Here is a 14,022-nt window from a genome sequence, read left to right on the forward strand (position 1 = left end):
CGCGAGCTTATCGCACGGCATTACGGGACAAAGTGCATTAAATGTGCTACTTAGGTGTCCATTAGCTTTATCGGGGACGAGAACGAGACCCGTCCCGTCCATCGCCGCTTCGCCTCGCTTCGACACGTGCCCAGACCAGCGATGCATGCAGCGCCATGTAGGCCGGCAGGCAGCAGAGGTGGCGCGGTGGTAGGGCCTTCATGAAGATCTGCATGCCGCCACGCAGGTGATTGTTGATTTGTCCTGGAAGCTGCATGTTGCCATGCAGGTGCCTGCCCAGCTGGTTGGGCTGGCAGCTGCATGCGAACGGCGACAGAGTCTTGGCTGGTGGCCCTGGCAGTGGCCCTACTGATGCCCTGGTCAAGGGTCTTGCCGGGGGCCCGACAAGGGTCTTGTCGTGGCGTTGTTGTCATCCCCGGCAAGGGTCTTGCCGGGGGTCTTGTGGATTTTCCTTGGCTAGGATCCTACCTAGGGTCGCCATCTTCTAATCCTCATCTGATCTTGTGCTTATGATCTTGACGAAGATTTGCATGCCACCACAGAGGCACCTCCCGAGCCTTGGTTCCAACGCAGCTGTTTGGGCCGGAGCCTGTGGGCTCAAGGGTGGCTTGCTCTGCAGGTGTTGGGCAAGTTGCCCCGGCAAGGCTCTTGCCGGGGCTGCGGGGGGCTGCCTCGGCAAGGATCTTGCCGAGGGAGTCCACCTCGCCCTTGGTTTTGACCACTATGTCATACATATAAGCTTCCATATTTCTATGTAGCTAGGGCTCAAAACCAATCTGGACCGCCCTTGCGAATGTCGAGCCAGCACTCTTCAACCCGAAAGGCATCCGTAAAAAGCAATATGTACCACACGGGGTGATAAACACTGTCTTATCTTCATCTTCTCTTGTCATGAAGATCTGGTGGTAGCCCGAGTAGGCGTCGAGGAATGACAACAGATCACACCCGGCCGTGGATTCAACAATCTGGTCGATGCGCGGCAATGGGAAGGGGTCCTTAGGACAAGCCTTATTGACATCTGTGTAGTCAATACACAGCTTCCACTTCCCATTTGCCTTGCGCACCACCACCGGATTGGCCAACCATGTAGGATGGAGCACTCCTCTCACCAAACCTGCCGCTTCCAATTTCCTTATCTCCTCAGTGATGAACTCTTGTCGTTCCAAAGCTTGCTTCCTGACCTTCTTCTTGACGGGTCGCACATGGGGACAGACAGCAAGGTTGTCGTGGTGGGTGCATAGCAGATGCCAAGGATGGCTAAAGAGACGAGGAGGCTCGAGGGTGCTGGTGGGATCCAGACGCGAGGTTGGCATGAGCGGGCGCGGGACGCCGGACATACCCAGGTTCGGGGCTCTCTGGAGAGATAATACCCCTAGTCCTGCCGAGTGTAGTTGGATGATCGATAGTAGAATATTGCTCTTGGAGCTGTATGGAGGAGGAAGGAAGCTGGCCAAGGCTTGTGCTGGTCCTTCTCTCCGGTGTTGCTATTTTGTGGCTAGTCCTATGCTTACTTGCTATTATCTCATATGTGTTTTATGATTGCCCTCTCGCTCGCTCTCTCGTATGATCATGGGCTCCCGGGGGGTTTTATAGTCCAACCCCCCGGGGGTACAATGGTAATGTTACAAGTCGGTGGGTCCGTATTGTCGGTGTCTGGGGACCCGGGCTAGGTCCTGCTGAGGGCTCGTGGTTCGCTGGGTTCCCCTAGGTGCGGGCCCTGCATGCCTAGGGGGACTGTGCACCGTCTTGTCGATCGTCAGGGCGTGGCCGAGTCGAGTCGCGTACAGTGCTCTCCGTCAGGTTGCCGCTTGCTGTCGTCAGCAGTGAAGGCGGGGGCACTGTAGCCACGCCAGCCCTGGTCAGTGGGTAGGTGAGGGGCACTATTGCCACGTTCCTGCTGACCAGAGGCGTGGGCGGGGCACTGTTGCCAAGGTCATCGTTGATTGAAGTCTCGTCTCCATCATACGGCCTGGATGGGACAGGAGTTGACCCGCGGCTGGATTGGGTAGCACGCCACGGGTGGTGCTGGCTTGTTGAGGAGGCTTTGGTCATGCCGGGTTAGGCTGTCTTGCGCTAGTTGTTGGGGCCGAGTCGACGTGTCTTGCCGGGTTGGCTAGTCTGGCCGGCTTGCGGGGCTTGGCCGGGTCGAGCGACCCGGCCAAGCGCGTGCCGGTATTGAGGGGCGGTGCCAACCCCGTTGTTTTTTGAAGAGGATCCGGGTTCAGTTGCCTGCCCGGGGTCCATCCCCCCAACAGTAGTCCCCGAAGCTGTGAAGGTCCGCAATCTTTGGATGAGTGGGCCTTCACAGTTTCCCCCTTAAGCAAGGCGGATTCTGCGAGCACCGGGTCCAGCAACACCCACTGTGTGCCAGTTTTCTCGGAAATTGGATTTCGGCATCCCGGCCGTGGCAGGGACCGAGAAGTCCGCCAAATCTTGGGGCAATCCCTCGGGCTTTGCGCGGGCGCCACGTGGTGCCCGGAAGTCGGAGGGGCCTGACAGGCCACGCGCGTGACGGGACCGGGCGACGGGCTGGGGCCCACCGCCGCGCGCCCTTGGCCCAAGCGCGCGGATTTATTGTGGCGTCCGGGGGCCGGTTGCTCTTCCCCGGGGCAGTTACTGCACGTGTGGGTGCGCACTTATTGCGGGGTAGTGGAACGGGCGCGTGCAGACGATCCCACTTCCCCACGTTCAAACCGAGGGTTCTAAATCAGGGGGTAGGGGGCAGCGGACATTATTCTCGCGTGTGCCCTCCTGTCCCTTTGCTCCCGCTCCGCTCTTTGCAACTGACGCACTGCGGCGCCCGCTGCTCCGAGCAGAACTTCTTCGCCGTCCATCTTCCTTCTTCTTCCTTTGATCATGTCGCTGCCATCGGGCTCCTGGATGGGTTCGAAAGTCACCTCCGAGGACATCACCCAACTCCGGGCGACGCGGCGCCTGCTGCGGGAGACGGATGTCGGCGTCCACCTGCACGCGGCGAGTAGAGGCCTCGGACAGAGGGGCAGGAGCGTGTGGTCTTCCTCACGCACTTCGAGCACAAGTTCAGGCTGCAGGCGAGCACCTTCTTCCGTGCGTTCCTGGAGTTCTTCGGGCTCCAGCCACATCATCTTGGCACCGGCGCCATCGTCCAGCTCTCCCGCTTCGTCACCCTCTGTGAGGGGTACCTGGGGGTCGAGCCTACGATCGACCTCTGGGCGCGCTTCTTCTCCTTGAAACAGCAGGGCCCGTCGGCCGGGGAGTTCGCCGATTGTGGCGCCGCCGTCATCTCGAAGCGGTCGGGGGCAGATTTCCCCAAAATCCCGCTGGAGGATTCCGCCAAGAAGTGGCAAAACTCCTTCTTCTACGTCCGCAACCTTGGTGCGGATCGCATCAACCTTCCGGCCTTCGCCATTGCACCGCCGCAGGCAAAGACGAACTGGGGCTACTCGCTCAGGCGCCCGTCGCAAGAGATCATCAATCTCTGCGAGCGGGTGACGGTGATGAGGATACAGGAGGGGCTCACCGGAACCGACCTCCTCGCCGCGTTCGTCATGCGCCGGGTCCTTCCGCTTTAGGGGCGCTCCTGCCTCATTGGCGAAATGGTCGGCCTTCAAGACCCCAACCGCATGGGGTCGACGCGGCTGTGAATGACATCTCCAAGGCTAACCTTGGGGAGGACTGGCGGTTCGGCAAGGCGCCGCACAGCCAGTCGAACCCGGCGGCGTAGGTGAGTGTCCGGTCTCATTCGTCCTGACACGACGCGTGGGGTACTTCTGAAGGCGATTCGGTATCCTTATGCCCGGGCCTCGTCGCAGGTGGCGCTGGTGGCACAAGAGGAGCCTGCGGCTCATGGCGGGGAGGAGGAGGCCGAGTCCGACGCCAGCGCTGGGCATCGCGCGGGTAAGTCTCGTGTTTTTCTTCATGTGTCTTGAATTGCTGACCGCGGAACGGAATGGTCGGTGCAGACGCCAGTTGTCGGTGTAGTGGCGTTGGGCGGGGGAGGCGGCGACGCGGGCGGAGCCGGGTCCTCGCATGGGGCGGCGCCGTGCCACCCGCATGGGAAAGACAGCATCGCGCCGCGACCCCAGGCCCCGAAGCGCACGGCGGATCCGGCCGGGGCCGGGAGGCCGGCCAAGAGGAAGCGCGGCGGCGGGAACGGGAGGCCAACCCGGGCCCGGTCTTGGCGGGGTAAGCTTCATCTCTCGTTTGCGCTCAGATTTTCTTTCTTGAGCTAGTCTTGTTTCTTTTCTGCTCATTCTGTCTTCTTCTTCAGGTCGCCAATTGCGCTGGCAAGGGCGGCGGCGGAAGCCGCGGCTGCCGAAGGGGCCGCGTTCCGTAGGAGCCGGTCCGACCTCGCCAACCAGGACAAGGTGCAGGGATGGGCCGACTCGGACCTCGGCCTGGATCCGATCGACACCGAAGCCTTGGCCTGGCGGGACAGGAACCGGGCCGAGGCGGAGCTGGAGGCGGCATCGGTCCGTGCTTGGACCGACGTGGCGGCGGCAGGGGCGCGAGCCGGTGTGGAGCCGGCCTGGCACGAGATGCCGGAGGGCACGGTGGTGGCGGCTACGGTCTTTGAGTCATCATTGGGGAGGGAGCGCGGCCGTGGAGGCCAGGCTGAGGTGGTGATCCCCGACCGGAAGTTCGTGGAGGTGGTGGATGACACCCCGCCGCGGGCCGATGTGGTCGAGCGAGCGGGGACTGATGGTGGTGGAGGCGGCGTTGTTTTGGAAGAGACGCTGCAGGCGGCGGTGTCGGAGGTGCTGCCGGTTTTGGATGAGGCACCGCGGGCGGCGGTGCTGGAGACCACCCCGGCAGCTGGGCCGGAGACGGCGACACAGGGCGTCCTGGCGTCCGGGTGGTCGTCGGTGCCGGAAGGGGCGTCGGAGGAGGTGCTGGCCGCGTCGCGAGCGTCCAGCGGGGAGTACGCCTTGTTGCCCCGGCAGGGAGGACGCCGAGCTGCCGTGCCGCAGCCGGCGCGGAGCGGGGGTGCCGTTGTCTTCGGGCCTCACACCCAGGAGGAGACGGCGCTGGACGCCATCAGTCGCCACCTCCGAGGCCAGATGGAATGGCTCGAGGCCTTCGCCCAGGCCGAGGTGGAGCGGACGCGCGACCTGGAGCGCGCCGTTCTGGTAAGTCTTCTTGCAATTTCTTCTTTGTGGGGGCGCGCTAGCGCACCCATTGGTGGTAGCCCCCGAGGTTCGGGCCAACTACGTAGTAGTTGGGTCGAATCTTTAGAGTGTTGGCCTTGTTCTGATTACTTCTTTCTTCAGCATCTCAACGCCTTCCGAGTCGCCGCCTATAATCGTCTCCTGGGCAAGCACCGGGAGCTTATGGAGCAGCTTGCCTCCAAGGAGGAGGATCTCCGCGTTGCCGCAGTTATTCTTGTGCTCTTTTCTAGTGGGGGCGTGCTAGCACACCCATTGGGTGTAGCCCCCGAGATTCGGGCCAACTGTGTAACAGTTGGGCCAAATCTTAAGTCTTAATTTTTCTTCTGCTGAGTCCTTTTTCGCAGCCGAGGTGCTGTCTTGGTGGACTCGTCTGTTTCGGGCCGGTCATCACTACGACCGGCTTGTTGCCGATATCAGCCGTCTTGGCGTCGAGGCGGCGCATGCGAGGGCGGAGGCGGCCGCGGCTTGATGGTGTCTCGATGAGGCCAATCGGTTGCATGAGCAGCTGGCGGGTCACAAGAGCCGCCTCAAGGCCGAGGTGGAGCTCCTTAAGGCGGAAGCCGCCAAGGTGGCAGAGGCGCAGCAGGCCCTAGTGGAGGCAGACCAACAACGCGGCCAGCTGGCCGACGACAAGGGCCGGCTCCAAGATGAGGTGGATCGCCTGCGGGGGCAGGTCACCACAGCTGAGGGGGCCCGTCAGGACGAGGCCCGTCGCCGCGAGGCTACTGAGAAGGCGGCCGAAGACAAGGACACCGAGCTGAAGGCAGCCCTTGCCAAGGCGGCCGATTTGGAGAAGGCGCTCAAGGAGCGCGACCGCGCCATCAAACGGGAGCGGCGTGATACGTTGCTTGAGGCGCAGCACCTGGAAGAGTCCTTCTCCAGTAAGTGCTTTTTCTTGTCGTTTGCCGGGTCGGGATCCGTGGGTGGCCTGGACCTTCCCGGAGATCATCGCCGCCGCTGAGGCCCGCCTGCAGGTCCTGGGAACGCAGTTGGGGCGGCTGTCCCAGGCCGGCACCGCAATGACGGCGGCCTTATGGTCGGACTCCGTCCAACCGAGCAGCTTCTCGCGCCTAGCGCGTTGGTTGGAGATGGGGCCGGACTGGCTTGGAGACTAGCGCGTCTCCGCCGCTCGTGCCGGTGCTGAGATGGCGCTCCGGTTCGCGCTGTTCTGGCATCTGGACCTGCAGCTGGATGCGTTGATGGGCCAGCGGGCCGGTTCGGAGCAGCTCTTGCAGGAGCAAGCCGACCGGATTGCCTCTCGGGCCAGCTACATCGCCGAGTTCGCCTTCCATGACGAGTTCCATTCGGGGCGGGCGGAAGACGGCAGGGCCGTGGACGGCGACGACTACGGCTTGCTCCTCCATGATCCGGAGGGGAGCTCGGAGGAGACGGGCGTCTACCGCGACGCTGGTGCTGAGGAGGACACCACCGCCTCACTGGACCCGGAGGCCGCCAGGGGAGAGCCGTCGACGTCGCGACACGGCGCTGGAGATGCCTGAGACACTTTGTGTAAAATCTGTTAAATAGCAGGTCCACCCACCCACTGGGGGTTTTAGGGTGTAATGAACTCGGGCCGTGGGCCTTTTCTTAAATACTTGTGTAGATGTCATGGGTGCTTTTGCTTTTGCCTTCCGTTTTTGGACCGATTTCGTGTGTTTTTCCTTTCTCAAACCTCCCCCCCCCCGCGAGTCAGCCGGCCGAGGCTCCAGTCCATGACAAGGAGTTCGGTTCTTTGAGAGGAGCGCGCGGGACTTGGGTCCCTCGAAACGTTGAGCGCGAGCGGAACACCCACTGGGCCGGTTGGCGGCAATCCGGCGAAGCCGGTTGGCGAGCAGCCAGTCGTGCGGCTGTTCATTTGATGAATGGTGGGCCGGGTTGATCGACCCGACAGCCAAAGCTAGATCTGTGGCTTTAGAGCGAAGTGGGGGACCGCGGCATCCTAACTTTACCAGGAATCACCAAGTAAGGCGGCGGGGTGGCGACCGAGCCGGCCAGCCCCGAGCCCCTGAGTCGAGTGAGTCGGACCGGTGGCTGGGTTCAGTGGTATAGTGATGCAAGAAAACAGGGACACAATAAATTGGTCGACAAAAGGCAGCCCCCGAGTCTTGTTCGGGGACTCATGGTTTCATGCGTTTACAAAAGGCGACGATACGTACGCTCATGCGGCTAACTGTAAAACGGGCGGAGGAGTTCCACGTTCCATGGCCGGGTCGTTTCTTCACCGGTGGTGTCCTTCTTGCGCTTCCTTGACTTGCGTGTGTCGATGAGGTAGTAGGCGTTGCGGTCGCGCAAGGCTCTGCTCACGATGAATGGGCCCTCCCATGGAGGGGACAGCTTGTGCTGGCCTGCCTGCTCTTGGACGAGTCGGAGGACGAGGTTGCCCTCACAGAACGCGAGGGGCTTGATCTTCTTGCTGTGGTAGTGCCCCAGGCCTTGCTGGTAGATGGCCGAGCGACTGAGCGCCAGGAGGCGTGCTTCTTTGAGCAGGTCGACGCCATCTTCGCGGGCTTCTCTGGCTTCGGCTTCGGTGTACATCACGACGTGCGGTGTGTCAGGACCCCGATTCCAAGTCACATCGATCTAGCCGGTAACACCTCATATCACTTTGCGGCCTCACGCACGGTATTCCCATGGGTGTCGCCTTACCATGGCCCGAGACTGTTTGCACCTTTTGGCTCATGTATATGATAGTGTCGCTAGCATCCATATGACAGAGAACCCGGGCCGACATGACTAGTCGTGAAACCAAAGTGGCAATAACTTACGGGGACAAGCATACATGAATCAACATCGAGCATGTCGGTCAGCAGCGTGCGAATCCGGGCTGTAACACTAGGCTAACAGGACTCCGGTGAACCGGGCTGTAGCTGGATAGGCAGGACTCCGGATGTCACCGCGTGACATTTCCCCGAAGGGACAGACACAGGAATGAAGTGAATCACATGTCAGCCAGTCCAGTGTTCCAGAACAGTAGTGCTGGGCTAGCAGGACTCCGGCGAACCGGGCTGTAGCGGACTACTATGGCTCATGGAAGCACAAGACTACATTTCCTCATAAGAGAGGCTACCAAGGATAAACAACTAGGTTGTCGGATCCCACACATACCAAGCATTTCAATCATACACACAATATGCTCGATATGCGTAAATAAACATGGCATCACAACATAACTCTACGACTCAAGTATTTATTCATTAGGCTCCGAGGAGCCAAGTTTTACAAACATGGGTCTCATGACCCCAACATTCAGATCATACAAGTCAAAGCACATGCGGAAGCTTAACATGTCTAAGTACAGACACCTACAAATTAAAAAAGGCTGAGAAGCCTGACTATCTACCAGATCCTGCCAAGGGCACAAGATCGTACTAAGGTATCAAGCTAAACGTTGAAGTCCACACGGAACTACTAGCGAGACACACGTCTCTCTGCAAAACATAAAATAGGCACACGTGAGTACAAATGTACCCAGCAAGACTTATATCAGAACTAAGTACTTATGCATCGGTGTTAACAAAGGGGGGATGGTGGAGTTTAACTGCAGCAAGCCAGTTTTGACTCAGTGGCTATCCTGAACTACGACTGCAAGTAACTCTTTTGTGGTGGCGCACACGAGTCCACATATTCACCATTTCAATACACCACTATGGATCCGCTTCCGTCTCCCTACGAGAACGCCATCCATAGCACTCACGCTTATCTTGCGCATTTTAGAGTATCCACTTTCACTTGTCTATGAACTGTTATAGGCAACCTAGAAGTCCTTTACCGCGGACACGACTATTCAAATAGATGATGTTAACCCTGCAGGGGTGTACTTCTTCACACACGCTCTTGCCACTTACCGCCATGTACACGTCATGTATCTCGGCAACCTTCAAGCGGAAGCCTGGCGAGGGTGTCGGCCACGGCCTACCTAAACACTCAAGTCTCTAGTCCAGGTTTATCGCCTATTCAGGTTCCATCCGCAGGGAGTCCGGCCGAAGTTTCCACATACGGCCCCGAACGATGTGAGCAGGGTTCCCGAGACACCAAACGGGCGTTCGGTACACCGTGCCACGTGCCTACCGCACCACAGCCCACCCCGCGGGTCAGCGTTGCGCACGGCCTCCAGCATACTACAAACACCAGAAACTACTTGCAACTCCTGGACAGAGGACAAGGGTCGTTAAGAAGCCGAGAGAGTCAATTAAGGATCCCAATGTGTGGTAGTAGTTGTTCATGGATCACAAACACAGAACTCGGTTCCTGAGGACGGTTTCAATGAGACAACCCACCATGTACTCCTACATGGCTTCTCACCGCTACCTTTACCAAATCGTGTTCACACACTTAGCTCACACACAGTAGGACATGTTCATCACCATTCCAATTCATTCCCGATGATCAGACCTGACTCAACTCTAAGCAGTAGCAGGCATGACAAACAAGCATGAATGAGTAGGCACATCAGAGCTCAAACAACTCCTACTCATGCTAGTGGGTTTCATCTATTTACTGTGGCAATGACAGGTCATGCAGAGGAAAAGGGGTTCAACCACCGCAGCATGTAACAGTTGAATCGTTGTTGTCCTAATGAAGTAAAAGAGAGCAGGAGCGAGAGAGTGGGATTGTATCAGAATGAACAAGGGGGTTTTGCTTGCCTGGCACTTCTGAAGATAGCATTGAGTCTTCATTAGTGTAAATGATCACAACGTTGGAACAACGTCTATCGAGGGGGAACAACACCGGCAACAGAGAGGAAACACAATCAATGAAATGCAACAATATGATGCATGATCATGACATGGCAACATGAGTGTGTTGGGCTAATGCACTACAACTAGAAGGTTTTGAGCTTACTTGAACCAAAGATTCAAATACAAACTCAACTTATGGGTTCATATAAGTGCATTAACATGTTTGACCTAAAAAGCAAGGTTAAGTTGCTCTAACATGCATGAAACCAGTACAGATGGATAGATTGGATTTTTCTGATCATTTTTCATATAACTTATTTCCATTGGAGTTATAGATTATTTTCTATGATTTTTAGAACTTAGCTCTATTTTCTGAAATTTCCTGAATAAGAAAAAATCCAGAAAATAATTAACTGCGTCAGCACTGCATCACTGTGACGTCAGCAGTCAACGGGGCCGGTCTAGGTCAAACCGACCAGTGGGTCCCGTCTGTCAGTAGTTAGTTAAACTAAGTTTAGTTAGCGTTAAACTAATACTAACCTAGTTTAGTTAGTGGCCTGGGGCCCACACGTCAGTGACCCAGGGGGTCAAATTGGGTCCACCCGGGGTCAACGGTCAGCGGGGTCAAACACACCAGCCACTCGACGCCGACGATGCCCAAGACGGCGGCGTGGCTCGGAAATCTCCCACGAGTGCCCAAATGGGCGGTGGAGAGGCTCTACGGGTGCAGCGCGACGAGGCGCGTCTAACAGGGCAAGCGGGAGTAGCTGGGGTGGCCCAAGCTCGTCGGAAGCGAGCTCGCGGCGGCGGTCGGAGTTCGGCCAACGGTGGGTTAGGCGATGCAGGGCGCTAGGGGAGGCGCTGGTGTGTGCTACGGTGCTCCTGGTGAGGTGTGGAGCACGGTGGTGTGCGTGGCTTCGAGCCATTGTGGCTCTGGCCATGACGGCAACGAGGCACGGCGGCGGTGAGCTTCGGCCATGGTGGAAGACGGAGCTAGGGGACGGGAATGGAGGGGGCGAGCAAGGGGAAAGAATCAGGAGCTCACAGGGAGTCGTACGGTGGTCTCAGCGGGCTCGGGGACGGGCTGGAGACGAGGTGCGGTCGCCGGCGATCTCGGATGCCCGAGGTAGAAGACGACCATGGTGACGGAGTTCGGAGGCGTCTGGTGCCGCATGGCTCAGCGGAGAGGTCTAGGGCGACGAGGCGGAGCTCTTGAGCCAGTCAGGGAAGCGAGGGGGAGGCAGTGGCTGCGGTAGTGCACGTCGGCGGCGGTGAGCGCGTTCGGGTGGTGCGAGGGAGATAGCCAGAGGAGGGGAGGAGCACGGGAGAGAGTGAGAGAGGTCCAGGGGGTGGCGTGGCGCTGCGAGAGACGTCCAGGGGGAGGAGGAGGCAGCCAGGCAGGGAGGAGGTGGCCAGAATGTGGCTGCGCACGCCGGGCACGCGCCCCTGCCTACTGGCGCGAGGAGGAAGGCGACAGACGGGCTGCGGTGGTGGGCTGGGCCGGCTTTGTAGGGCTGCATAGGTAGGAGGCCAGGTAAGTGATGAAGCTACGTACCTAGGGTAGGGTCATAGACCTGACCTAGACATCCTCCCCTAGGACAGCACCCTAAAGCCAGGATCATCCAAAGGGTACCATCATCCACTCAACCAGAAACGTTCCACTCGGAAGAATCGATGTCACTCGACCATCGCAGAAGTAACTCGACGGGCACAAGAGCTAAATCCACTCTGCATATGCAATGGTTGAGTATTTACTTATAGACTTAATTGACATTTACAGCACTTTAATGTGGGCATTACCAGTAACGTTCTCTCTTCAATGTACCTTAAACCCTCTGTGTCGTGGGCTGGCTGGGGTCTTGGCGCACTCTATATAAGCCACCCCCCTCCACAGGCACAAGGGTTCGCACCCCCTGTAACACACACGCATATAATCCAGTCGACCGCCTCCGGGCTTTGAGACGTAGGGCTGTTACTTCCTCTGAGAAGGGCCTGAACTCGTAAAACTCGCGTGTACAACTCCTCCATAGCTAGGATCTTGCCTCTACATCCCTACCCCCCATTCTACAGTCAGACTTAGAACCACGACAGTTGGCGCCCACCGTGGGGCCGGTGTCTTAGCGACTTGTTGGAGAAGTTGCAATTTTCCCGATCCCCGTCAACATTGTTTTAGGCGGAGGTTTGGCCGAGGGCCGCGAGATCCGTCTCGGCGTGCTTGTGTTCATTGCCGACGACTCCGCTTGGCTCCAGGAAGTGCCACTGGACATCGAGGCGTTCCCCGTCCGCAGGGCAACGCACTTTTGCGCGTGCATCTATGGCGTTCTCTTGCGGCAGCCGTCAACTCAGTATCGGTCGGCTCCTGTGCTGACTTCCCTCCCTGCAGCCCGTCGGAGCAAACGTTCCAGTCGATCGAGGCTTCAGCGGTGGGTGAGGCATGCGGTGGCTCTCCAGTCGGCCACCCCCCAAGTCGCGGCAAACGAGCCCGACGAAACTCTCTACGGCTTGTTCGACTGGCTCCGTAGAGACTGCATCCGAGTGCGACAGCAGCGACCCCGTGGTAGAAGTTGTGATGGCCAATGGACCACGCAGTCCTCCTGGCTTCACCCGTGAAGACGGAGGCGATGGGGACGGTGATCCATCGCGTGTCCACGAAGAGTATCACCCCGAACCCCTCTCTTCGCAGCGAAGGGGAGAACTTCGCCGCCGGAACATGGATGCGCTTCACACTCCTATCATTGGAGAAACCCCTGAGGCCCAGGCCTTGGAGGAGGCGCGCCTGGCCAACTTGGCTGAGCGCACTCGACTAGAGAACCTCCAGCGCACACCCGACGAGCGTGCTCGGCAGCGTATCCCCGAGTCCAGTCGACGCCAACTTTTTCTGCCTCCGACTCAGGTATAACGAACTCCGATCTAGAATCTCGCAGCTGCGGCCCGAATAGCGGAGTCAATCCAACCTTCCCAGTCAGAAGCTGGTCGAGGTTTGGTGCAGATCCAGGCTTTGCTCCGTGCGGCGGGAGAGAAGAATACAGAAGTATCTCAGTCGCGGAATAGGATCCATAGCAGATCCGTGGTTGCAGACACAGTCCAGTCGGCTCACAGCCTGAGATCTCCCCCGAGGCGTGAAGGACGTGGGGACCGGCGAGATCACTATAGAAACCGCGAGCAGTATGATCACCGATTCAATCACGATGATCGTTGTCGAGTGCCCATGCCTCCCCCAAGGATTGGGTCATACGTGCCTCAGCAGCATGATGACAGACGTCCTCACAGTGGTGGGCGAAGGATTCCAGTCGACCCCAGGGAGCTGGGCTTTGATGCGAGATCTATTCTTGTTCAGGGTCTGGTCGACAGAAACAGAGCTCACAGAGAAGGTCACGATAGAGATTTCCCATCCAGCAGCAGGGTACATGTCTCAGGTCTAGAGTGAGCAGAGCCATCAGGGCTGCGGTGATTCCTCCCAACTTCAGGTTGGCGACTGGAGTTAGTAAGTTCACTGGCGAGTCCAAGCCTGACACTTGGCTTGAGGATTATCGAGTGGCTGTACAGATTGGTGGTGGCAACGATGAAGTGGCCATGAAGCACCTTCCTTTGATGTTGGAGGGCTCAGCCAGAGCATGGCTGAATTAGTTAGCGCCTGGTAGTATTTATACTTGGGAAGATCTTGCCCGAGTATTTGTCAGAACATTTGAGGGTACTTGCAAATGGCCAGTAGGGCTGACAGAATTGCAGTGTTGCGTTCAGAAACCGAATGAAACTTTGAGAGATTATATCCAGAGATGGATCACATTGTACCACACAGTGGAGAATGTGTCAGATCACCAGGCAATTTGTGCCTTCAAAGAAGGCGTTAAGTATCGGGAGTTGAATCTGAAATTCGGTCGGACAGGAGATATGACTCTGACTCGGATGATGGAGATTGCCACCAAGTACGCCAATGGTTAAGAAGAAGACCGACTCCGGAGTGGCAAGCACAAAACAGTCGCCCACGAAACCGGAGGAGGGAACTCCAGTCAGAAGCAGAAGCGCAAAGTCGAGCCAGCCGCTCCTGGTGAAGCCTTATCCATGACTCAAGGAAAGTTCAAAGGGAAACCCAAAGGGCCATGGAACCCCAAGAAAGTAAAAGATCAAGATGGAAATGATGTGCTAGATTTACCATGCAACATTCACACCAAAAAAGATGAAGAGGGTAATTTCAT

Source organism: Triticum urartu, chromosome 7 (genome assembly GCF_003073215.2).
Source record: "Triticum urartu cultivar G1812 chromosome 7, Tu2.1, whole genome shotgun sequence".
NCBI classification, from domain to species: domain Eukaryota; kingdom Viridiplantae; phylum Streptophyta; class Magnoliopsida; order Poales; family Poaceae; genus Triticum; species Triticum urartu.